This window comes from Miniopterus natalensis, chromosome 9 (assembly GCF_054644295.1).
Source record: "Miniopterus natalensis isolate mMinNat1 chromosome 9, mMinNat1.hap1, whole genome shotgun sequence".
Taxonomy (NCBI): domain Eukaryota; kingdom Metazoa; phylum Chordata; class Mammalia; order Chiroptera; family Miniopteridae; genus Miniopterus; species Miniopterus natalensis.
The window spans coordinates 17,639,551-17,666,214 of record NC_142089.1 but is presented as its reverse complement, the minus strand read 5'-3'; the positions used below and the strand labels follow the sequence as shown (position 1 = coordinate 17,666,214).

The 26,664-nt window shown below is 54.5% G+C and overlaps 1 protein-coding gene across 2 annotated transcripts in view; it reads left to right on the top strand.

Annotated features, from left to right (window-relative positions):
* ADGRB2 (adhesion G protein-coupled receptor B2) overlaps nucleotides 1–26,664 on the top strand; it is a 60,009-nt gene that overhangs the window by 1,623 nt on the left and 31,722 nt on the right. The window contains exon 1 of one of the 2 annotated variants that reach the window (XM_016217426.2): nucleotides 21,786–21,924. The exons of the other annotated variant lie outside the window; for it this stretch is intronic. The gene's annotated coding sequence lies outside the window, so the exon portion shown is untranslated. Of the gene's footprint in view, nucleotides 1–21,785; nucleotides 21,925–26,664 lie in introns of those variants that run through there. 2 annotated transcript variants of the gene reach the window in all.

Below are 26,664 nucleotides of genomic sequence, written 5' to 3'. Positions count from 1 at the left end.
CAGATAATTAAAATAATGAGGTTGGCTCCCATTCTGGGTTGGTGATGAGAGGGAGTGTAGGAGCTGGATTCTAATTGGTTGGTTGGCTTCCTGGAGGAGGGGGTCATACCTTGCAGCTGTCACTGTTACTGCTGTGTGCTGGACTACTATCTGCCAGTGGATTGCGATGGGTCAACTCCTTCTCTGGTAGCAACCTATGCTCCATAGGTAAGAGTTCCAGGGACAGGCTAAGAGCCTGGCAGTGCCCGGGCTGGCCTGCTTGTGTCCCACTCTGGGGGCCAATTAAGTCTCCATCCCTAGTGGCGCCGATTAACAGTTAATAAGGCAGTGAGCACCTGCAGCTATAGAGGCGAATTAAGAGCAACAGTCGGCATAATACACAACCCGATAAGTGAGCAATTAACAACCGGAGAAAGATTAATAGAAGCAATTACATCCTACTTGGAGCTCTGTAAATACGACTGTCAATGGCTGAGGGATGCTTCGAGGTCCCACCTGGCCCCACCCCGGGCCACAGCCTCTTCCCGGGAGGGGAGCCTGCCCAGCTAGATGACCTGTGGACCACAGAGCCATAAACATATGAAAAATGCACACATATGCAAACATGTACATAAGCATACATATACAGACAAGCTCAGACAGATAGTCCACAAGATGCGGTCACACAGATAGATAAACTCCCCACTGTTGTCCAACACTCACATTCACACAAATGGGTACACACAGCTACATGTAGGTCCTGCCAGGAATGCACACAGACACGCATAGAAAAATACCCAGTGTCACAAAGAGACACTTCCCTGGTTTACACAAAGTTAGAGCCACTCAGACTACCGGACACACAGTGACAAACACATACACGAATTTGGACATGTAGACACACACAGCTACCTACTGACAGAGTCCCCAATGCATATGGCATCCGCCTTTCTTTGATGCCCGCCTTGCAAAGGGCCTCCACAGTGGGTGAGAGCTGCACAGTATGTGGGACTGAGAACTGCAGAGAGGGTGGGAGGGACAGAATGTGTGAACACATATTCAAGCGTGTCTGCAGGCGTGCTGCTCTAAGCATGTGTGTCCTTGCAAGAGCGTGTTTTACCAATGTATGGGCATGTTCTTGTGTGTAGAGAGGCATGTGCCTGTACATCGGTGTCCCTGAATGAACGTTTGTGTGTCGTGGTGTGTGCATGGGTGTGTGCACATGTGCTTGTGTCCAGAAGGTCTGCGACTATCCATGTGGATTTCTGGCTCATGTGTGATGTTGTGCCAGTGCCCGCATCTGGGTAATTGTGTGACTGTACCTCAGGGTGGCTTTACATATGCCTTGTCTCTGTGCTGGGGCAGGTGAGGGGAGTGTCTACAAGGGGCTTCCCAGGGACCCAGGAGTTCTGAGGGTGCCTGAACCCAAAGTCTACCTCCAGGAGACAGGGCTTGAGGACAGTCAAGGATCCTCTAGGACTCATTGGGCTACCTTGCTTCCCTCACAGGGACTTCCAGCTCCACTAGTGGGACTCCGTACTTATTGGGGCCTCACCCAGGAGAGAGATGGAGAACAGTTTCTAAAGAAATGCACCTGGAGGTGAATTTCTCCCAATTGAAAGCTGAGCCAGGAATTCACTGAGAATGGGCACCTTCCTCTCAAGGCCACAGCTCTGTCCCCACTGGGCCTGACCCCTCCCTACTCCTGCCTCCACCTCAGAGCTTCCACAGAAAATCCCCAGACCCATGCACTGAGCCCGCAGTCTGGGACATATACTCTTATGTACAGAAACCCCAGACCACCAGGAGACAGTCATGCAGACACACAAGCACGGATAGTTGTGGATACAAACATAAAATCCTACTCACAGTTGTACCCAGACCTAGCCACCTATGCACAGCCTCCGCACACACGAAATCTCCCTCCCTCTCTCTCTCTCACACACACACACACACATACACCTGCACATGTGCTACAACACACACACACACCTGTGCTCCCACATGCCCATACTCCCATCACTCTTGAGATGAGCCTTGGGGCCCAGAGGGCATCCTGGGACAGGCCCCCCCACCTTTCCCAACACTAGCCTGGCCAGATGGCAGAGGTCGCCAGGTCCCATGAGAGCTCTCCGTCACCAGCCAATATGCCAGCTGACAGGCGGGTGCACTGAGGCCTGGCTCTGCCAGAGGGGGGAAGGGGTGTCAATAAAGAGGTAATGAGGCTCACCAATACCCCCCTCACCCTAGATCCTGATGTGGCATGCCCCAAAGCCTCTCATTATTGGGCAGGAGCTTCTGAGCAGGAACACACAGACAGAGACACTCACCCACACTCAGACTTCCGCAGGACACTAAAGGACCCAAATTCAGGCAGGTACTCCCCCTGTAGCACTCACAGGCACAGGCACCTTCTCCCTAGGCATGAGCCACTCACCAAAACCAGAGTTGACCTTGTAGAGCCTGGCCAGGCCCCTCACCCCCCTCTCTGCCTCCCACTATCTAATGAAAGCAAACAGAAAATGGTCCAGGGAAATAGATCCCAGGGGCTCCAAAGCCAAACCATCTGCTGGTCAGCCTTCTGTTTGACTTTTACTCATTCAATCTTTGTTGTCCATCCATCCATCCATCCATCCATCCATCCATCCATCCATCCATCCATCCAGTAATAAGACCATTAAATCATTACATTCAGCTGAACAACCTGGCTGGCCTCGGGCCATCCTGGCCTGGGGGTGCAGTAACTGGGGAAGGAGAAAAGGGGCACCTGGGCTGGGAGGGAGGAGGGCGAGGGAGCGGAGGGTTTGTCCCCATTCCCTACCTTTTCCTCAGTCTCTCAAAGCCAGGGAAAGGTGCTTCTTCTGCAGCAGGAGGGAAAAGAGCCAAATCCCAGAATAATAGATAATAATAGCAACCTCTTGCTCTGTGCGAGGCACTGTTCTCAGTGCTTAACACGAGCTAACTCAGTTCATCCTCATAACAAGTCTGTGAGGCAGCTACTATTATTAACCCTACTTGGGGGCACAGGGAGGTTAAGTAGCTTGCCCAAGGTCACAGCTTGTCAGAGCCAACCCAAATGTTTCAAGAGACTGGGGCTGGAATACAAAAGAAGCCCCTAGCCCTCCACCTACACCCCTCCAACCCTCCAACCCTCCTATCCCCCTATCTCCCTTCCCCCACCCCTTCCATCCCTAGGCTCCAGGGGGCTACGTGAGGGGCCTTGTATGCCTCCTGTTTTGGATGCCCCAATACTCGGATTCCTTCTTGGTTCACACTCCTGGCATATAGCCACCCTCCTACCACTCTTAGAGCTTAAGGAGAAGAGACGTGGGAAAGAGGCCACCCAGGCCCTGGCAGCTGGCTCAGGGCTGTTGCGTGGGGAATTCCAGGGTTCTGGGTTGGGGTATGGTCCAGAAGGGAGCTGGAGCTCTAGGTGGGCCTGTGAGCCTGTGGACCTTCAAATTCTTCACCCCGTGCAGTAGAGGCCAAGGTGGTACCATTTTAAGTGGGGGGCCCAGGACAGGTTCTTGAGTTGCCTGGGTCTGAGAGTATTAGAGCTAGTAAGTGACAGATCCAGGATATGATCCCAGGCTCTCTGGCTGGAGTCAGCTCTTCATCAGCCTAGGGGGTGCTGTGAGGGGGTCAGCTCTTAGCTAGACAAGGGGATTGCTGAGTTTTACTTCCCCACCCCTACTCCTAACTCTGCCCTTACCACTTTTGGGCCATTCCCACCCATGGCAATGCTTTGTCCCCAACTCCATCTGGGTGCCAGGGGCTCTCAAGGGCGACTTGATTCTCAGTCTTGTGACCTTCCTACCCCATTCTCACTGACATCCCCACCCCTCCTGCACCAGGGTTGAGGGACAAGTGGAAGCTCCTTGGATTGAACAGGGACCACGACTGTCAACACATCCAGCTCCCTGCCTCTGTTTCTCTTCCCCCAGGATTCCTGCTTGGTTGGTCTCTAGAGGCTTTTTCACACAATTACCCAGGCAAGGAATTTTGATCTCTGGTGCCAGCCAGGCTCTTCTTATGCAAATATAGGCAAATGAGATGCAAACAGAGCAGTCCCAGATTAACAGAGAAATCCCCAGCAGCTGGAGGAGTCACCAGAATCAGCTCGCTGGAGCTCCCTGGAATCCTCCTCATCCAGCCTCTGTCCACTGGGATCTGTCTAGCCGTCTCTGTCCTCACCACCACTCTTCCCTGGCTTCCCGCTCCGCCCCCGCCAGGAGCTATCTGCTCAGACTTGAGGAGGGTCTGGACAGGGGCAAATACCAAGGCCCAGGCCCTCCGCCAACCTTCTAGTTTGAGATCTCTGCCCTCACCCCCACTTTTAAGAGATCCAGGCAAAGGTGGAGGTTCCCAGGAGGGGTGGTGAGTGGGGCTGGGAGAGAGTGAGAACTCTGTTTTACCCTTGTGGAAAGGGAATTCACACAAACACACACACTTACAGGCCCACGAACTATGAGGGGGAGAGTCTCCCCTAAGATGCACACACATATACTCATTCAGACAGCAGCCTCTCACACACCATGACACACATCTGGCAAAGCCCCCCACCCCTTCTTCCCCTGATACATCATCAAATAAGCCACAGACAGCAACAGGCTGCAGTGGGCGAGCAGCTGTGTCTTCATTCCTAGGGCTTGAAGGGTAGAGGGTGCTGCTGGTAGAAGGACCCTGGGTCTGTGCAAAGACAGAGGGAGTAGAAGATCCTGCCCAGGACATGACTCAGGAAGAGGGCTGGGGCCTGTGGAAGAGGCCTGGACATGGGCAGTGCCCACCAGAACCCCCCCAGGGGGGCGGTTGAAGCTGGCGTCTATGCCCTTGGGGACTGCCTGGGGGTCTGGCCCACTGGCAGGCGCAACCAGCCCAGGCCCAACTTCTAAAAATAAGAGAAGAGAATCTAAGCCCCTAGTTGGTTCTGCAGAAGCCTGTTGCCTTGGCAACCCCTTCTCAGAGGCCTCCCTCCCGGCTGCCCCGTTTGGCTGCTGGTCCCTGTGCCAGTCCCCCAGGCTGGCCCCTCTGCCAGCCCTCTGTCCTGTCCTGGGGAGGCAGGGTGTGGGGCTGGGGGTGGAGCAGCTGGGAGGACCTTGGGGGATCCAGCTGGGCACAATGGCCTGAGTGTGAGACCTGTGTGGGGCTAACTGTGCTGGAGCTGTCTGACTGCGTGTGTGACAGGGCCTGTTCTGACAGGCTGTGTCTCTGTGTACATCTCTGCCTGTGGCTTGACGCTCAGCATCTCCATGGGTGACTTGCTCGCTATCTGTGGATCAAGGTGCATGTGTGAGTGTGTATCTGTGTCCTGAGGGAAGACCTAGCTGTGGCCTTTCTATGTCTGCCCCTGCCCCTGCCTTCTCCCCGCTCCCAGTGGGCTATCCCCCAACCCTGCCCACTCCCGCTTTCTGGAGCTGCAGTTGGGAGTATAGAGTATCCAGTTCCCTGGCGTGTCCAGGGTGAGCCAGAAACCAGGTGTGGTGACTGGGTCAAGGTCAACTTCTTCCAGGGTCTGCAGCCAATGTCAAGTAAGCCCCAAATCTACCTCTTTGGGGGAAGGGGGGGGCACTACTGAAACCATGCAATCTAACTCTCTCGGCTGTGTGTGTGCATGCATATGCTATATCGCTGTCAGAGGTGGAGCCTTCCCTCCCTCACCCAGCCTCCCTCTCCAATTAATCACCAAGTCCTGTCAAATCTCCTGGCAATCACTGCTCCAACTGCCCCCCCTTCATCTGCCACTACTGCCCAGCACAGGCCAACCCCCTCTCTCACCCAGAAGATGCAACAGCCCCCTAACTGCTCTCCTCTGGTTTCTGTGTTCCATTTTGTGCCCCTCTCCCCTCCCCATTCTGTGGCCAGAATGATCTTTCTAAAACATAACTTGGATTTTGTTACATCCTCTGCTTAGCACCATTAATGCTCAACTTTGTTCCCAGGGCAAAGCACCCGCTCCTTAACCTGGTCCTCCAGTCCCCTCCACTCACCACCCGGGTTTACTTGTTGCCCTTTCATCCAGCCACACAAGCTACTAAGAGTTCCCAGAAGAGGTCAGAATCCCTTCTTCCTCTGTGCCTTTACACACACAGTTTCCTAGCCTAGAGCTGATTCTCCTTTGGGTAAAGTTCACTCATTCTGTGTCTCAGCACAGACATCACCTCTACCAGGAGGCCTTCCCTGACTGCCCCCAGGCTGGGTTAGGAGGCTCTGTATTCTCAAGACATCCTAGGATGGTCCCCCCAACACACACACACACACACACACACACACACACACACACACACACACACACACACCATGTATTTCTAGTGACTTTTAAAAGAAACAGAAAAGTATTAATTGAAACAAAAACATTCACCCATAATTCCCTCAGATTAACTCTCAGTTTATTTCCTTCTAGACTTTCTTTAAATGAATTGATTAAGTATTTCCTTTATACAGTTAAGAACATCCTATGTGTATAGTTTCCTGCTTTGTTTTACTTATTATTATACGGTGAGCATTTTCCAAGGTTATTAAAAATTCTTCAAGAACATGACTTCTAATGGTTGCATAATATTCTTATATATGGATATATCATAATTTATTTAACTAACCCTCTGTTGCTGGACATTTATGTTGGCTATGATTTTCCACAGTCATAAATAATGGCAATAAACATCCTTACGCATGGCTCTTTTTCCACATCTTTGCTTATTTCTTAGATTGAACTCCTAAAAGTAGATGAACAGAACCAAGGGGTCAGTCTGTTTTTAAAGGTCTCGACACCATGGCCCCATGGACTTCCAGAAAAGTTGTTTTAATTTACCTGTCCATCACTGGAGTCTGAGAATGCTCCAGATTTCAGTTCTCACCAACACTGATGCTGTCTTTTAAAAGCAACAGCTGTATTAATTTCAGTAGGCAAAACCACATTGCATTGTTTTAATTGCATCTCTTTGGTTACTGGTGAGTATAAATCTCTTGTATCTCCTCTTCTGTGTCGTGCACAGATCACACGGAGCTATAGTTATATTTTTACATCCTGTCTCTCTCCCACTGACCTCAGCTCTGGAGGGCAGAGCCTGTTTGGGTCCAATTCTCTGTATCAGGAGCAGAGGCAGAGGACATGTTCCCAGAGTGCAGCGTGGATTGAATTGAAGACTGTTTTCAGCCTGAGCTTTGACCTTGGGCAGACCTGGGGTCAAACTGAGCTCTGAGATGTGAACTCCTGAAAATCACTTCACCTCTCTGAGCCTCAGTTTCCTCGTATGTGTGGCCTGTTAACCACACCATTGCTTGATATGGTTTAATCACCATCAGTGGTACCTGCTGAACAGAGAGGGAGAGCGCCTTTGCCCTGGTGGCACAGCACCTCTTCTTGAGATTGGCCCTCTGCCACAAGAAGCGTCTTGGAGACAAACCCTGGCTGGGGTGCCCTCTCCCATTCTGGCTCAGGACATGTTCCAAGACAGACACGCACAATTTCTCTGCACATTACCAGCCTAATGATATTGTCATTTGGAGTCTGGAAATGAGGAGAAATCGGCTTTTTCTTGGTAATTAACGTGAGTGATGGGCCTTAAGATGGAGTGGCAGCCGCCTAAGTGAGAACCAAGCTTCCAGGAAAGTCAGCCAGGTCATCCCCTTGCCTTTGGGAAGGTGTGTGTCCCATCCTTAGCCTCTGCTTGTCTCTCCAGATAGGCCAAGCCTGCCGCCCTTCCCCATAGGTCATTCCTTTAGGGATTGCTTTAGAGGCTGAGCCCTGATCGTCAGGAGGCTCCTCCTTGAGCCTGCCCATAGTCCTTCATGTTGCAGTTCAATTTACTGTGCCATTCATTGTCCTCATGAGAGCTACCTTTGCTTTTGAGGGTATCCTTAGCTTAGTAGGGGCTTTAAAAAATCTCATTTGTTGAAAAGAGAGGTGAAAACACCTGGGTAAGAGTGGTTCAAGTGAGGTACTCCAAGCTTCGTGATGGTGTTCAGGAAAAATCCCTGGAGGGATGGGGGCAGGGCCTTGTTCCGATGTGCAGAGGGCTAAAGGCAGACCCAATTTCCTTTCTAAGTGAAGCATTCACCAGGTTTAGGAATATTTCTCTGGGTCCCTGCCTCAGTTTCCCCACCATCCTCAGGGGAAAATGTTTTCATTCCATCCCTTTGTCTTCTCTCGTTATCCACTTTGGTGCTGGATGAGGGAGACACAGTAAATCAGCTCCAGGCCCTGCCCATGAGCAGCTCTGTGTCCAGCAGGACAGGCAGACGCTGATGCCAACAGCTCCCATCAGGGTGAACCGTCCCTACAGGAGAGGGAGTTTACGGAGGGAGCCCAGAGGAGAGGAGAATTGGTGCTTCCTGGAGGAATGTGGGAGGCAGAGGAGGGGGCCTGGAGGGTTGCATCTGGTAAAAGGAAGGGGTGTGGAAGAGTAATCTATGCAGAGGAAACAGTGGTCAAAGGCTGAGGTGAGACAGAGCCTGGCACAGTTAGGCAGTGGGGCCCAGTTCCCTGGGCACAGGGTGGATGTAGAAGTGGGAAGAGAGGGAAAGCTGGGAGGTCTTCAGGGGCAGATGGTAAAAGACAGTGAATGCTGAGGCAGGGAGTTCGAACTTCATCCTGAGAGTACTGGGGAGCCATTGAGGGTTTAAGCAAAGGAAGAATATAGTTGGATTGTTCTTTAGAGTGATCACTTGGGGAAATATGGACAGGGGATGGGGCAGGACTGGCAGCTATTGCTATGGTCTCTGTGGTCCTGAACAGGGCAGTGGGTTCCAGTGATTTTAGGAGGGGAGACCAGATGGGATCCCATGGCAGCAGTAGGTGGGATAGGTGGTTGCTAGTGATCCAAACTCAGGAGCCCAGGATGAGTTTCAGGACAGTCTCTTCTGTCCTCCTTGAGTGGCTCCAGGAGAATGTTTAAATTCCCTAGAATGGTATTCCCAGTATGGCCATACCTACCTGTGCTCCCCCCCCAATCATCCTGTGCTCCCCCACCATCCTGTGCTCTGGCCCAACTGGTTTCTCCATTAGTTGTGAGCTCACAAGACCAGCTCCAGCATCCAAGCTTTTGTCCCCTAACCCTTCCCTCCTCTCTGCCTCCCCAAACCCTCAGCCAGCCCTGTCTGCCTTAGCTCCCCTCGGTCCCCTCAACCCACCTTCCCTCCCTTTCCTCTATACCCTTCACTTAGCAAAGGCCTGGGCAAGCCATGTCTTCAGCATAAACAGTGGCTTAAAGATCCTTACAGGAGAACTGCAGGCTTTGGCCCAGGTAAGTGTGAAAGCCTCCAGGAGCTCTGATAGGGCCAGGCCGGGTGAACAGTCCCGTCTGCAGCTATCTGTTCTTGGCCAAAGGAGCTGTCATTATTGCCCCAAATTAGGCACCAATTTGCCCGTGTAATTGTTTGCTAATTGACATGAAATCCTAATGTAATTAGTTGGGCCCCTTATCTGGGAGCCTGGGGAGCCAGAGGTGGTAGGGGGCCGCTGGAGCAGGGACGGTCTTAGGAAGCTGGGGAAATGTGTCTGAGAGAGGAGGCTCTGAGCTGTCACAGGGCCGAAACAGGTGTGATAGCAATGGCAGGCTCTCGCAGCCGAAAGGGCCTTTGGAGAGGCCAGCCCTGCCTTCTATCTTAGAGAGAGGGAAACGGAGGACAGGTAGAGGGAGGAAGCTCCTAGGAGCTGGTGGCAGAGCTGGGTCAGATATCTAAGTCACTTGTCTAAGTCACTTGTCTAAGTCACTTGTCTAAGTCACAGGTCTAGCTGTGGGTCAGGATGGCATAGCCCATGGATGTCTGTCCTCTGTTTCCAAATAAAGGAGCCCCTTTTGGGGGAGGCAGGAAAAATGGGGGAGGCTATGGGGACCAGCTCACCTTTGAGTAGGAAGTGCAGTGGGTAGAGGGCCCCGGGAGGTGTTAAATGGTTAAAGTTGGAGGTGTAATGGGGGCAGACAAGAGGCTCTGAGCCTCTCCCTGGGGAATAACTTGGGTGTTAAGGGGGGGGCTGAAAAGCCCAGCTTTCCCCCCTCCTCATCCATAGGCCGATACCCCCAAGCCCCACCCCAAGCTTTTTGTCTCTCCGTCTCTCTGGAAAGAATCTGCCAAAGGTGCTAGATCCAGCTCATCCCAGTTTGTGAGAGCTGATTGTTAAATGTTTAGGAATTTCGCCAGCCAGTTGATTTCACCTTGGTAGTTTAAATTGGCCATCGTGGGAGGATTTACACCCTGGAAATTGGCAAATGCCACAAATCAAGTCTACTTACCGCCCCCTCCCCCACTAGAGCCAGTTGTCGAGCAGTTCTCAACACACCCTGAAACCATCTGAACTGTGATGTGAGAGCCCCAGAAATTCTGATAATGTTAGGGCTGGAAGGTCCTTCTTAGACGTCTCTCCAAATCCCAACATAAGGGGGAAACTGAGGCTCAGAGGCCACCTAAGAAGTCCAGACTCCCCACTCCCCAGGACTGATAACGGAGGAAGATGCCACAGAGTTGCTTGAGGATTCAGCCTCCAGCTGGAGGAAGGAAGCACTAAAGGTGGACGGGTTGACTCTGATGACCAGGACGGAGGCAGAGGGAGCCCTGGGGACCATAGGAGGTCATGTAGAAAGGGGCTCCAGTCAACAACCTGGCCTGTTTCCCTGGCTCTCTTTCTCTCAGGCAGCAGAGTAGTTCGACAAGTGAGGAGCAGCAGGGTGGGCCCAGGCAGGATTGGGAGGAAGGGCAGCTAGAACCAGGGCCATTCTGGGGATGCCATTTTAGTCACATGATCCCCACCCCTTACTCTCCATCCTGCTGCGTCAGTTCCCAGGGTTCCAGTCCCTCTAATCTCTATCTTTACCCAGATCTCTCCTGTTTTCTGGTCACCATCCCTGGATGTCCTGAAGGCACCTCAATGCAGCATGTCCAAAATAGAAATCATTGACTTCCCACAAGTCTTTCCTCAGCTGAGTAAATGGCACGCTCCCCCTCAGGGCCTTTGCACTTGCAGCTTTCCCTATTTGGACAGCGCTTCCTCTAAATATCCCTCACCCCCTTTAGGTCTCTGCTCAGATGTCACCTTCTCAGATGTCCCCTTGCCTAAAATAGCCCCCTGACCCCCTCTCGCTCCTGCCCCTTATCATTTTCCTTTTCATACTTATTAATAGTAACATTTCATACATTTATGTATTTGCATGTGCCTCCCCTCCCCCAGTAGAAGGCAAACTCCACATAAGCACAGCAGTTATGTGGTCAGGTTCTGAGAGTTCTTTGGGGTCCTGGATTGCATCTGTTTCACTCACTGAGCTCCAGAAAGTAGGCTCTCAGTAAATATTTGTTGAATGAATGAGTGAATGAATGAGCCTCTAACCAGTCCCCTTCTCCAGTCCTGACTCCTCAAATCCATCTTCTAGTTGCCCTGGTTGCCTGTCTTTCCTTAAACAAACTTGACCATGATTCTTTCCTATCCAGAACCCTTATAGATCTCTGTTGCTTTCAGAATAAAATCTACCTCTGGTTTAGCTTACAAACCTCTCAGTGATATATTTCCAGCCAAACCTCCGGCTTCACACGTCTTCCTCTAAATATCAATACACACACACACACACGCACGCACACACATGCACACGAGCACAGAATCATGCATGTGATGTACTATTTCCACCTCTGTGTGGGGTTCCCACACCCCTTAGGTGGTCCTCTGCGTTCTCTGACTCACTTAGTCTTTCTTCCATGCAGTCTGTAAGTGTTTTTGGAGCAGCCCCTTGGTGCTGGGTGCTTTGCTGAAACTTACTGGGAGGAGTCAACCCCATCCCATCTCAAAATTCTCCCTGTCTGGCAAGGAAGGAGGACCTGAAACCATCATTCCATCCCTAGTTCCTCCTTTTTGTCTTTTCTGATATCACCTCCCTGTGTCCAGCCAGACCCCTGCGCCCTCATGAGGAGATGGCTCTTGGCTGCCTCTGGCACATTATGGAAATGACTGGGAACAACTGGGTTTGGGGACTTGCCCTTCCCACCCCAGGGCCCAGCCTGGGTTCTGACAGCATGAAGGGACATCAAGTGACTCAAGCTGCCCCTTTTCACTGAGACTTCTGAGCCTCAGTCCACTTCACACCAAAGGGTCCAAAACTCAGGGAAGGGTGAGGTTGTTCCAGTGAGTGTGAGATGTGCACATGAACTTGCCTGTATCTCTGGATTAGTGTGTGTGTGTGTGTGTGTGTGTGTGTGTACATTCCTGGATATACACCAGTGGTCCTGTCCCACACTCCTGTGTGTGTTACATGTACTTGGAAACGTGCCTGGGCGTGTCTGAGTTAGGGCTCAAGTGTGTATGTGCTTGTTAGGAGTCAAAGCTGCCTGGGGCCAGGCAGTCCTTTCTGTACTCTAACTTGAGCCTCCCTTGCAGCCACAGGACCACAAAGATCTCACAGCCAGGCAGACCCATTGCCAAGTTGAAGAACTGCCCCCACACCCTCAGGAAAGCGGGAATGTGAGTCAGCTCGGCTCCACCCCACTGGCTAACTGCCCGTCCTCTCTGGCCATCGCCTGAGAGCCCATTGAGCGCCCGCAGGTTGGCAGCCAGGACGCTGGGGGAGGAGTGGGGTGTGCCCAGGGCTGGCTGCAGCTCAGGGGCCCTGTGAAGAGAGGCAGTTCCATCAGCTCCCTGCAGGCACCCAGAGAGGCAGCGCTGACACACAGCGTGGGGCAGGGTGGGTGGCAGCCTGGGGCACATGCTCACTCACACCCATCTTGACAGATGCACACTCACACAGTCACACCATGAACGCAATGGCACAGACACCCAAGCACACAAATGGGTGGACCCACTCGCAGATCCATGCAGGGGCTGGGAACCAGACCCACAAAGACAGACTCATTTCTACAAATACATGCTCACGCAGATTCACAGATGCAAACGCCGTGCACACGTGTGCACAGACATAGGGACACACCCTCACGCCCCCGCACACTTCCACTCAGTGACATGGACAGCGAACACCCAAACACGCTGACATTCGCAGGCACAAGCACCCAGACACAGACAAGCTCATACAGACTCATACTAAAAATACACACTTGCAGATGCAAACACTGGCCCACAAGCGTGCACAGACACGCCCAATGCTCTTGTGGATGTTCACACAGAGACAGACACCCTGAATGCTCGGTTCACTGGCACCCACACTCACAGCCCACCCAAGGGCCTCACAGAGGCACAGTCACAAAATACAGTCACCCAGACACACGCCACACATGCAGGTGCACAGTAGCAGACACACAAGAGCTGCACACACACAATCACACAAAGCAGGCGCACTTGGGCCCCAGCTACCTTTGAAACTCAAATCTGTACTCCCTTCCAGAGCTCTGCAGCCACCCCCAGCAGCCCAAGGGCCCCAGCACCCTTGCCTCCCTGCCACTACTGGCTCCTGGCTCCAGGGACTCGTTATGGTCTCCAAGCCCCTAGCGAAAAGTAAAATACATTTCAGGGGAGACCTGGGCAGGATGCAGGTGCATAGGAGCCTCAGTGGTAGGGCCTTTTGTGAGATGGGAGCCATGAGGGGCACTAGGAGGAGCCCCTGTGCCTCCTGCCATGACAGGGTGGCCAGTATTCTCTTGCCCCCCCCAGGTCAAGGCAGATGCAAAGCTGACCAAGCTGGTTGAAAATGGAGATCAGGGCCAAGGTCTCAGCCTGGGGAAGGGGTGGGTGGCTGCCTGGAAAACATTAGTTCAAGAAGTTCCTTAAAACAAGAATCACAATGTCACACGTACAGATCTGCTGACATACCCAGCACACTAATCACACCCCTTGTCTAAGCATGTACATAGAGCTATATGACACCCAGGCTCACGGCTACTCACAGACACACACATATACACACACCCAAACTTGAAGGCTGCCAACATCCCCAAGCACACACAGGGACACACATCACAGGCTGGCACAGATATATACTGGACACTGACACACAGAGACACAGTCAAATACAGGCCTGCAAATGCCATGCACCCTGACTCACACATCCCACCTAAAGACACAGACACACACAGGCCTGAAAACATTTCCCCTACACACACACACACACACACACGCACACGCACACATCACATACAGGCTCAAGCACACACTGAACACAAAGAAACACCACATACTCTAGTTGCACACAAACTCCAACAACAGGCAAATTCTGCCCAGCAATCACCCAGACACTGAGCAGGTGCACAAAGCCCAGCGTCACACACATGTATGCATTCTACACCATACATATACACACCCAGAAAATTAATGCATGAAAAAGGCACACACCCTGCATACAAAGACACACACACACACACACACACACACACACACTCAGAGCAGACATCCCCAGAGCCAGGCCCAGGCTTGTGACGTACAAGGCCTAGGCACACACAGAACCTGCGCTCAGGCACACCACACACACACACAGGCTCTTCCCCACACTGACGCACACAGCCACCCACACCTGTACCCAAGCTCAGCCCTACGCACTCCCGCTCTGACACACAGAACATGGGCTTGGCGATGCACCCCAGGGCCTCTCCCTTCCAACCACAACATTCAGGAGCCTTCTCTTCCCACCCCTTGTCCTGTCCGCAGGCCTCACTCCTAAGCCTGGGACCCCCAGAGGTCAGAGGTGTGCCAGGGTTGGCAGTGAGATAGAGGCGCAGCCCCCTCGCCCAGCATGTTTGCTTTACTGCCAGCATGAGGCAGAGTGTGTTCAGGTGAGAGGGATGACCTCTGGGGGGGGGGGTGTCAGCGTGCAGTGGTGTCACTGAGTGTGGTTATGCCTGCCAGGGGTCCGTGATCCTAGTGTGAGGTCCTTCCAAACACCCTCAGCAACTCTGGCTGCCTCCCCCAAATGTAGGTGTCTGGCCCCAGTCTCTCCTTGTAGGAGCCAGGCCCTGGGAGTCAGAGCTCCTCCAGTCTCTCACCCTGAGGAGCTGGTCTTCTCTGGAAGGATCAGTCCAGTCCTGAAATAACTTGTTTCCCAGGGTTGGCACTTGGTCTGTCCTCTGGGGGTGGCAAGGAGGACAAGGATGAGCCAGGACGCAGGCAGGGCCTCACTGAACGAGGGGAGGCACCCCTTCTGGCTCTGCCTCTCTCTAAGCGCAGTTTTCTCATCTGTGAAATGGGGGAGTGTGACCATATTACTTTAAGTGGTTGTTCCGAGGGCTAATTGTGACAATAAGTTAAAAGCAGCTGGCACACTGTCAGGCCCACAGAGAGGCTCAAGAGGATGAGCCGATCCCTCTAGACTTCTAGGTCACCACCACCCTGCCTGCTATGTTCATTGTGTCCTGCTTGGCACAACCCAGTCCAGCAGGATCCAGGTGGCACAGAGCCCAGGGGAGAGAACCTGGGGCATCCCAAATAGTGGGAACACACTGGCCCCCCACTGCCAGTGTGCCCCAGGCCTGCCAATTGTCCCAGGCCCTCTCTCAAGGATTCCTATTCCCCTTCCACCAGATAGGAAGCTGGGAGCAGCTCTTCTCAGGCACCCCCTGCACAGCCACCAGCTAGAGGTGTGGATACAAGCCATGGTGCTGTCATTTCTGGGTGTTGGGAGTGGTGGCCTGGGCTCCTTGACCTTCAAGCCTGTAGCAGGGGAGTGTGGGGTTAGATCTTAGGGAGAATTTACCAAGGGGAATGCCTGGGCTGACTCCTGTCAACATGGAGGGGCTGTGTCTGACCTCAGCCTAAAGCAGGAGGCGACAGGACTGATAGATAAGCCAGACAGGCTTGGCAGTGAGAGAGGCCCAGCCCCCTCACCCAGCATAATTGCTTTACTGCTGGATGAGGGGGCTGGGCCTCTATCTCACTGGACCAGACAAATGGAGGGTGGTGTGTCCTGGGTTGTGTGTGCAGTTATTCATATACCTGTGTATCCCAGTCAAGTGTACACGTCTGTGGGCCAGCGACTGTGTGTCTGGATATGGGTTTGTCTGTACATGCATCTGTGTAAGTGCGCGTGTGTGTTTACACAGGCAAGGAAGGCAGGAAAGGGAGAGAGAGGGCTTCCAAACAGGAGAGGAGGTGCTGCAGAGAAGTGGGTCCAGATTCAGTTTCTCTGCAGGAATCACACACACACACACACACACACACACACACACGCTGTCCAGGTCCCTCCGTGGCTCCTGCTGCTGCTTTCACTGCAATGATCTCAACAGATAACTCCTGCTGCTGTGCCTTTCTCCCTGGGAGGAGGGGAGAGGGACTGGGGAGGGGGACTGGGAAGGCCTTAAGGTCAGGCACCCGTTCTGAGTCATCTCTATGACCCCAGAATCTGGAACAGCCTGCAGCCCTGAGGAAGTCTGAAAGGAGCCCACATTCCTGCACATGACACCTCCCTGCGTCTGGCACTGTGAGAGGCACTGAGTCTTTGTCATCTCATGTGACTCAGTCAGCTCTGCTAGGTTAGGACCATCATTTCCATTTTACAGAAGAGAAAACCAAGGCTTTGCGAGCATAAGTGACCTGTCCAAAGTTAGACAACCAGTGAGGGACACAGGCAGACGTCCAGATCACAGGGCTTGAACTCTTGCTGCATCATCACACAAGAAACCATAAAACACTGTTTTATTAGACAAACATTGACTAGGGATCACACACTGGAAGCTCTGTGAGGGCAGGGACTTTGCTTGCCTTTTCACCATTCATTCAGTCAACAACTTTTTATTAATATCTACCACATGCCTGACATAGTGCTTTGTGCCAGAGGATCCAACTGTGAATGGATGGATAAGGTCTCTGCCTTTACAGAACTCGTAGTCCAGTGGGGGAAACATGATGTGTGTAAATAAATTACTTATTTTCAGAGTAATGAGTGCTAGGAAGAACTACAAGGCCATGGGATGGAGCGGGCTACTTTAGAGGTTTAATCAGAGGAGACATCCTAGAGGAGGTGATGTTGGAACTGAAACCTTCCTGATGAGAAGGAGTCAGCCAGGAGAAGTGCCAGGAGAAGAAGGGTGTGGAATTTTCCAAGAACAGCAAGGAAACCTGTGTTACTCAAGCCTAGGGTGGGGTGGTGTTGGGGTAGGGTAGAGGAGATAGCTCTGGAGAGGCTGGTAAGGGTAGTGGGGAGCCATTGGAGGGCTTAAAAAGAGGTGCCCTGATTTACATGTTAAAAAGATAGTTCATCGGGCTCCAGGAGAATGGATTGGGGTGGTGAGGAAGAAGCGGGAGCCCAGAGATTAAATAAGGGAGAGTTCAGGCATCAGGCTTGGACTCTGGTGGTGGCAGTGGGGATGTGAAGAGTGAATAGATTTGGGATACTTTGGGAGACAGAAGCAACAGGATTTGCCAATGGCCTGGATCCCAGTGCCTAGAATATAGTAAACACTCAATATTTAAAAAAATTTTTTTAAATTTTTTAATATGTCTTTATTGATTTCAGAGAGAGGGAGAGAGACAGAAACATCAATGATGAGAGAGAGTCATTGATCGGCTGCTTTCTGCATGCCCTGCACTGGAGATCAGGCCTGCAACCCCGGGCACGTGCCCTGAACCGCGATCTCCTGGATCCTAGGTCGATGTTCAACCGCTGAGCCACGCTCGGCTGGGCAACACTCAATATTTTTTTAATGAATGACAATGACCTTTTTGGTGCCAGGCTCTTGTGCCCACCCTCCAGTATAAGACATGTGTATTCAGATCACCTGGGACCTTAAAGGTCTTTTCCACCCTCTGCCCTAAGGGCCAGGGGCCAGATAATGCAGGTTCTGACCTTCTGGGAAGATTCAGCTAGGGAGCAGGTAATCCTCCCTTCTCTCCCTAATCTACATCACCAAGAAAATGACAAACACCCAGCCTGGGCTGCCCCAGGCTCCTAACCCGTTTGGCACCTGTAGGACATGTAGGACTTCCCCAGGCAGAGAAGGACAGTTCACCTTTCCAGGATAGCCCTCCAGCATCCATGACATCAGAGTAGTGAGGGTTTGTCATATGAGCTCTGGGGCAGACCCTGGTAAAAGACCATCACACAGATTTGGGTGTCTTTGGGGACATGTTATGAGCTCCTGAGAGGTGCCTGGGGTGGGAGTGGGGGACTGAAAGGAGATCTTTGTACCCAGAACTTTTGGTGGCTATGGGTGCCTGGCTGAGTGGCAGTGGAGGGTGGGGGCTGAGGGAGGGGGCCCTCCTAGGTCCCACCAGCTAGAAGGAAACCTCAGGCTGTGGCCAAATAAATCACTGGGAAGGAAAGACGAACATTTTCTCATCTGTTTGAAGGGCAATGAAGCATAGCCGTGGCTGGCCCAGTGGGAGGCAGGGCCGAGGTCAGGCGGGTAAGGCTGGGGTTACTCGACCTTCTATCTGCCCCTGAGCTGCCCCACTGAAGTCTGTGCTGCCTCCAGACTGGGCCACTAGTGGCTGTTACTGCTAACAAAAATATTAATTATGAATTAATTGGTAATAAAAAATAGTTTTAGCCCTGGTTGGTGTGGCTCAGTCAGTAAGAGCGTCTTCTCGTACAGCGAAGGATTGTGGGTTCGATTCCTGATTGGGGCACACACCTAGGTTGCAGGTTCGATCTTCAACTCCTGTCGAGGCCATTCAGGAGGCAACAGATCAATGTTTCTCTCTCTCTCTCTCCCCCTCCCCCTCTATCTAAAAATCAAAAACCCTCTTAGGTGAGGATTAAATAATAATAATAATAATAATTTTAAAATACCTCTTTCAGAGGCAACTCTTGTTAATCCATATCTTTTATCTTGCTGCAGCCATCATTTTCACTCAGGTGAGATTATTTACACCATTTCACAGATAAGGAAACAGAGGTTCAGGGAGCTGAAGGGACTTTCTCAAGGTCACTGAGCATGGCAGTGTGAGAGCAGGGTAGAGAGCCTGACTTCTGCTTGCCCTGTGGGGTTGGACCACTCCACCCCTCCGAGGTTCCAGAGAGGGCCCCAATGGGGCGAAAGGGCTGGGGTCATTGTCCTTTGCTCAGTCTGTGAGGGAAGGGGCAGGTGGAGGGATGTCCCTCCACTCTGCCCAAGCCCTTTGTGTTCAGGCTCTGGCTGGTGCCCCTTCCCTTGCCCAGTCTCTGCTCCAGGCTCCCTGGAGGCCCCTCATGGGGCTGAGACTTGCTCTTTTCACCCCCTGTCTGGTCTGTTGGAAAAGTAATTTCTCTTCAACCAGCTGGATTTGAATATGGAAACGATTTGTAATTACTCTGAGTCCTCCCTGGCGGGCGGCATCATCACCAGAGTGAGTCTGGAAGGGCAGGAGCTCCTGGGAAAGGAGGTGGGTAAGCCCTGATGCACAGATGCACCTCTGGGAGAGGCTTCCAGAGGTTTGCCCTAATCTAGCCTGCTTCTGCACAGCCCCTAGGAGGTCTTGCTCTCTCTGTCCAGTTCCCACAACCGTCCTGTCTTGCTAATCTCACTCAGCTGTGAGCCCTTGGTATGGGGTACTATCTTTGTCAGTCCTTCACTCTGTCTGACCACTTGTCTTTCCTAGGGCATACATTTTTATGACTGAAAGAAAGGGGTCAAGAAGTCAGAGGGCTAACAAGGAACAGAGAAACAGACAAAACACTGCTATCTCTCTGGAGCCAGCCCCTCCCATTACCCCCCACATCCAGCTGGATTCTGGGGGAGTTGGGGAGGGCTTTAGGGACCCAGCTGCATCACATCTGCAAGAGACCTGCCTGAGTTTCTCTGGGCTCTGGGTCTCTAGTATGCTAATCATGAATATTCATAAAGAGGGAGGCAGTTCTCTGTAGGAGTGGAAGGGGCTGGAGCTCTGTAGGACAGGGTCCTGGAGGTTTTTGAGGGCCTATCCTTACATCCTTGTGGGTACCCCATGTCCCAATCAATCTCCCCACCTTTGCCCACATCCTTAAGGCCCCAATCCCACCAACCCCATTACCCCTCACAATGCCCAAGTGAGGAGGCCTGGGATCTCCCACTGCCCTTGGGGTGGCTTTCGACACACCATGCAGATAGCAACCTGCCCGGCTTTTACAATAGGGGCTGAGCCTCAAAACCCAGAGACCTGCGGTGTGTTTGAGGGTGCTGGGAAGAACCCACATGCTCTGCCTGCCTGTGCTAGACCCAAGGCACACGCCTCCTTGGGCTCCCACCCTCCTCCCTGCCTCATACAGCCTCATAAATTCCCTTAAGGTGACGGGTGAGATTCCTTCATCGCCCCTTATTACCTCCTTCCATTAAAGTCGATAATCTCTCACCATCACTCACAACAAATGTCACTGAGACTGCTGGATGGGGGAGGGACAGAGGGAGGAAACAAGGGTCTTTTCTTTCTGCCTCTTCCTGGTCCTGCCTTGGGGAGAGGTGGAGTCTTCTCATTCAACCCCCATCTCCAGGGAGACACAACTCAAGGGCCTTCATTAGAAAAGTGGGGTTGGGATTGGGTGGACTGGGGACTTTCTCTGTCCCCAGATTTGGACCTTTCCTGGCCAGAGAACCTTCAAAAAGTAGGGTTCCTGAAACCATCTCACCCTTACTGCAAAGCTGCCTCCCTGCTGGCTTGTCCTCTGACCAGAGCCATCTGATTAACCTACTTGTCTTTGGCCAAAGTAGTGTGTCCCTGGTCTGCCCATCTTCCTGGTGGCAACATGCCCAGGCCACAAACCACCCAACCAGGGCCCTGAGCCATAGGCATCTCCCTGGGTGCCGCCTTTACCATGGCCCAACCCAACTGTCCCTGGGCACAGTGCCAGGATGGGGAGGGGGCGGGTCTGTACATTTCTGCTGCTTCTACACAAACAGATGCAACATGGGGGCGCCCCTGGCACAGGGAAAGGTGCTTGTGGGAATAGACAGGCCCTCAGGAAAACATGTAACACAGTGCACACGTGTAGCATCCCCGTGCCTAGGGACATGCAACATTGCAGAATTTACACCGGAGTATGCACCAAACATACCACACTGCAGTGTACATATGTGGCTCCTACACACAAGTGACTCACAGCACTCAGCACATATGTGGCGCTTGTAAGCTTGCACACAAATAGCATCCCTACATACAGGAATAAAGCAACATTCATTCAGGACCTGAGCACATGTAAACATACTGTGCATGTGTGTAGGAGCTGCATGCATAGAGCCAGTGAACATTGCAGTGCACACTTAAGGCACCTGTATGCATAAGCATATGCAAAGTTCAGCGCACATGAGTGGCACCTGCATGCACAGGGATATGCAATTTGCAATGCACATGGGGGTGGGCGTGGGCAAATGCCCCTGAGACTGACTGAGATGCCTCTCGCCTAGGGTATCTCTGGAGGGGCGTCTCGGATCGCCTCATTCTGCGGTCCCGGAGGCCGCGGGCGGGGCGGGGGCTTACCCGGGGCTTCTCCCGCGCCGGCGCCTGGGGCCCAGGGAGGGAGGGGAGGGCGCGCTTGGCTCGGTTGACGCCGCTCCCCCTTTAACAGGAGGCGGCGCGCGTCGCCCCCGCCCCCCACCCCTTCTCGCGCTGCTCCTAGCGCCGGGCCGGGCGCGCGCCCCCTCCCAGGCCCGGCCCGCGCAGGCGCCGCGTCCCGCCTCGGCGGTCACTCGGCCTGGCGCGCGCTGCGGGCAGCGGCCGGAGCGGCCCGAGGAACCCGGTTCGGCAGCGGCGGAGGCGGTGGCATCGACAGCTGCGGCGGCTCTTGGAGACCGAGGAGGATGCGGCGCCGGCTCCCAGAGTCCGGGGCTGCGGCCACCGCCCGTGAATAGGAGGCGGTGCGAGACGCGGACAGTGATCCGAGCGGGGGAGAGGGGATCGGGGGTGGGGGGCGGCGGCAGGAGCCAGCGCCTGGCCCGGCGCCCGCCCGCCCGCCCCGCGCTGCTCCGCGGCGCCTTTTCTGCACCCGCCGCTCCGCGGATCGGGAGCCTCGGCCCTCCGCGCGGCTGCTACGAGCTGCCCCGCGCTCGGCCAGGCCCCCGCCTTAGGGATGGCAAACTTGCGCCCCTCGGTCGTCTCCGCCAGCGCCGGCCCCCGCTCCTGCTGCTGACGGCGCCCAGGTGAGTGCTCGGCCCCAGACCCTGATGCGGCCCCTCACCGAGCCCTCCCCGCGCGGTCCGGAGTTTCCGCACCAGCCGGGACTCGGGGCGCTCCCCTGCCCATCTGCTGAATTCTCCCCTGCCCGAACTGACTTCGCTCGGCGCCTACCCACTCCCATCTCTTTGGGAACTTGCAAGCCTGGGGCCGAGGTTTCCTTTATCCCTGGTGAGTCCCTTTTCCACCGCCTCCCCTTTACATCTTTGCTAAAGCGCCCCCCGCCCCCGCCCAGTCCTGACCCAGACCTTACCCCCATCCTCGTCTCCAGTCTCTCGCTGTCTCAGCTTGGATTCGGGCAGTGCTCCCCCCCTTCATTAGAACCCCTCTTTCCAACCTACAGCTCGATGGTGCGCTCCCTTTAATGCCCCCTCCTTGTCTGGATGCCGGACCCTGCCCCTCTCCTCCACTTCATCTCTGCCCGGAGCCCTTCCTGTCCCCATCCATGTCTGCCCACAGTTACTGCCTTTCCCCGAGTGGGTACCCTGACCATTGCTTCCCCTCTTATTTCTGTCCGGATTGCCCCCTCCCCCATATTTGTCCGGTGTCCCGCTATCCCTCGCCAATCTCTGCTGCAAGTCCCTCCCCCTCAGTCTGGACTTGGGGCTGTGTCCCCCACGTCTGCTCGGAGCCCCCTCCTCTCCAGCCAGGATCTCGGCTGGCCGTGCATCTCTGGCTCCCTTGTCCATCTTTGGCCGGAGTCTATCTGTCCACCCCCATCCCTCTTCTCCCACCCCCAGGGCATAGAGCCAGGGACCAAACGCACTCTCCCGCAGCCCCGGGGGCTGGCACGATGGGCGAGGAGGGCTTGTAGGCTGTGAAGTTGGCGGCCCCTCCCGCAGTCGGCCGGGTCCGAGCGAAGTCTTCGGCGCCGCGGCGGTTGTAGAGCCAGCGAAGGGTCTGGTGCCGGCGGGGGGAGGGGCTCCGGGGCCAAGAGATACTGCCCGCCTGCCCCCCCTGGCCAGCTGCCGGCCGGGCCCCTGGGCGTCCTCTGGCGCCCCCTGCCCGCCGCCCTGGACCCGCCACCCCCATTTCCATCCGCGGGCAATCCCAGGTTTCCGCAGCCCAAGCAGCAACGGTGGCTGCGGGACTAGCGCTGGGAAGTCCCTGTGGAGAGGAGGTTGGTGGGCGAGGCCGGGTGCCCCCTGGCGTTACCCCTGCTGGAACCGGTCTGGTCATCGGGTCATTTACTTTGGGGGTGAGGTGGGGTGGAGGAGAGGGCTCATCTTAGCAGCAGTTCAGGAGCCCTTTGCGCCACCAGGCACAGACCGACAGGATGGGCCCCTGGATTTGAGATGGTCTGGTTGGGCTTGTCTGGGTTTGGGCAGTTGTCCCCAGGGAGCCTCTGTCTACCCCAGGGCAGTCCCCACTAGGTGGGAGGTAGGGGCAGAGGTGGGCGCTGTCTTGCTTGGGCATGGAGTAGGCAGTGGGGGAGACCACATAGCCCTGGGACCAGTAGGCACCCGGGGAGTGTCCCCCATGCTACAGTGGTGGGGGTCGGTGTGGACTCTCTACAGGGTGTGCCCTGGTGGTGGTGAAAGCATAAGGGAAGGTCTTCTCTGGACCAAGATTGACATTTTCCCCTCTTCTTCCCTTCTCTGCCTTTTCTCCTCTTGTGCCCCCCCCCCCCCTTTTAGAAAGGAAGAGGTCTGGGTAGGTAACAAAGTGAGGTCCTGGCTAGCCTCTGCCCTCTTTCCTCCCTTCCAACACCCAGGTAATGGAGCTGAGGAAGTAGTTAGGAACTCAGCTTTTGGTCAGATGACCTGGATTGAAAAGGTGTGTGACCTGGGCAAGCTGCATAACCTTTCTGAGCCTCAGTCGGCCCTCTATAAAATGGGTCAATGATAACTGTCTCATATAGTTGCTGGGAGAATGAAATTAGATTGTTCTTATAGAGTGTCTGGCACCTAATAATGCCCAACAATAATAGGTGTGTTGGGCTGTTTCTCTTCAAGACCAAAAATTAGGCCCCTCTCTACTCCACTCCTAATCCCAGAGGAGAAATGGAACAGGTTCTAGTGACTTCACTACAACCCCCAGGATAATAAAGCCAGAAAATACCTCAGCCCCCCAAAGTGGTTCCAGGGAGCCTGTGACTGTTAGTTTCCCCCCTTCCTCACTCATCCTTTAGCATCCCACTGGCCCACTCTGGGATCAGTTCCGGTCAGGGCCGCTGAAGTCCTTGTTCAGGTGTAGAGTCTGGCGGTGAGATAAGTACAGAGAAGAAACCCAAGCCAAGGTCCCCAAAGGTAGGCTGCCTGTTGGGGGGGGGGCGGACATGGGAAATCAGTCACAGAGGAGCACACGAGTCACAGAAAAGTCTCTAACTCCCCCAGGAGGTCAGATGCCATCTGGCACTTTCCAGGGCAGTTAGTGCTCCAGATCAGAGTTAGGGGGCCACCTGATCTGTGGGCCCCAAGAGTTTGAAGAAACCTGGCTTTGGCGTGAGTGAAGGGAGGGGTAAGAGGAGAGGGGGCTCGAATCTGTGAGGTTCTGTTGGGCTGGAAGTCCTATGGGCAGTGCGGCCAGGCCTGGGTCCCACCTGGGAGTGGCAGCCTCCCTCTTGCGATGGCAGCCCTGACATTGGGGAACAAAAGCTTTCGGTTCCTGTAGCAACCGTGGCTCCAGCTGCTGCAAAGTTCCGGGGAGGCGGGCGGAGGGCGGCTGAGTCACCGCCCCCCCCTCCCCCCGCTGCCCACGCCGCCCCGCCCCGGGGGCCTGGGGACCTCTCCTCAACCCCCTCAACCCCCTTCTTGTGGTGAGCGGGAGGCTCCCGGAGCCCCCCTCCCGGGACAGAGACCCTTGGGAGAGAGGTGGAGAGACTCTCTGCCAGTCTGGAGGGAGGGGGCCGCCCTGGGCTGGGGGGGACTGGGGGTTCGCCCCCTCCCTCAGATTCTGCCCACCAGCTCCAGAGGTTGGATGGAGGCTGTGCCCCCTCCAGGATGCCAGAGCTCTGGGACAGGGGTCCTTGAGGACCCCGCCCCCCACCACCCCCGCAGGTGCGTGGGCAGGGAACTCAGAGGCCAGGACTGTGGGTGTCCGCCCGTGCGTGGGCCTGGGTTTGGCCCCGCAGTGAGCGCCTGGGAGGCGGAGGGTGAGTGACGGGCGGGCGAATTGCAGCTGCCAGGTGGATAAATCCGACCGACGTGCGCACCACCGCGCCCCCTCCCCCCATTCGCCACCCCTCCCCCGACCGCGGCCGGGGCTCCCGGCTCCCCACAGCCCAGCTGCCCTGCTCCTAGCCGGCCAGGCCGATAGGGGTCGATCCTGGGGATCTCCGGAGACCCCAGCTCTTGACTTGAGGTGCCCCACCCCTCCGCTCTGCTGTCCACCCGCCCCAGCCTTGTCTTGGCCCTTCCAGCTGCTGCGAAAGCCTCTGATTCCCTCTTTGGTGCAGAAGGGAAACCCGAGGCCGGGCAGGCCTGTGGGACCTGGGAGCGCGGGGGCCTGAGTGTGCTTGGGCAGAGGGTGGGTTCCCAGGTTTGCTGGGAGGCCGCACACCTGCGGTGAAAGTAGCCTGGGGGGAGGGGTCCCTGAGACTGAGATCACTCCATCCAGCAACTCACCCGTCTCAGCCCAGTGAGGTCCCGAGGGACAAGGCCTTTTGATCATTCTGTCCATTTACCTCCTGACCCAGGAAGCACCTCCTCAGAGCTGCCCTCCTTGCCTTTCCTGTTTAGTTGGCGCTTGTGCGTGGAGGGGTTTGTGGGCTTACAGGTGGCAAAGCTACTCTTGTGGTTCAACCCAAAGAGCCTTCCCAGAGGCAGCAGTTGACCTCAGCAGGAAAGAGGGGAGAGTTTGTGAGGTTCTGAGAAAAGGGAGGGCAGGAGGGGGAGGGAACTTGTGAGCCTTTTCTCTGTGCTGGCCTCTGTGAGGCTGAATGAGAAGGTGTATACAATCCTGAGGGCAGGGATCCTTCCACAGAGTGGGAAACTGAGGCTCAGGGAGGTTAATCATGGCTAATAACCACTTAGGCTGCCTGTGAGGCAAGGATTCTTCTAGGTCCCCTACCAGGGGAGGCTCTCTCTGACCTAGCTTGGAATTGGGCTCTTTGCCTTATTTTGCAGGGTGGGGAATGATATAAAGAGGGGCCTCTAAAAAATCTTAGGTCACAGCAAGAACAGTGAGGGTCATCCATACAAAGAGTGAAATTCTAGAATTGGTGTGAAGGGGTGTCTGAAGGAGACTGAGTACAGGAGGCGTTTTGGCAGCCTTAAGAGGTGGCTCAATTCTGGAGAAGCCAGGCTGTGGCTCTGAAGGATGTGTACCTAGTGCTTCTTGGTGGGTCAGGGAGCAGTGGACGCCCAGGAGGTGGGGGAGTTGGGGCTATGGAGTAGGGAGCAGCGGACGCCCGAGAGGCTTCAGGAACACAAAGGAAGGAGCAGCAGGTCAGATCCTGTCTGACACTTAGCTGTCATGCTGAGCCTCAGAGGACCAAATACCTGTGTGTGTTCACACTGGAGAGTACATTTGCATCTCTGCCTATGTGAACAAGTGTTTGGCTCTTTATACCCTCGTCCACGTGAATGTGTGTAGCCCTGTGTGCATGTGAGTTCCCGAATCAGTGGTCTGTACTCATCTATGTGCATGTGTATCTCCTCACACGCACAGTGTCTGTGACTGCCTGTCTAAATATGCATCTGTGCATACGCGCTTTTGTGTGCATGCCTACAGGGCACAGAGATGTTCAAACCTGCGTGTGTTGG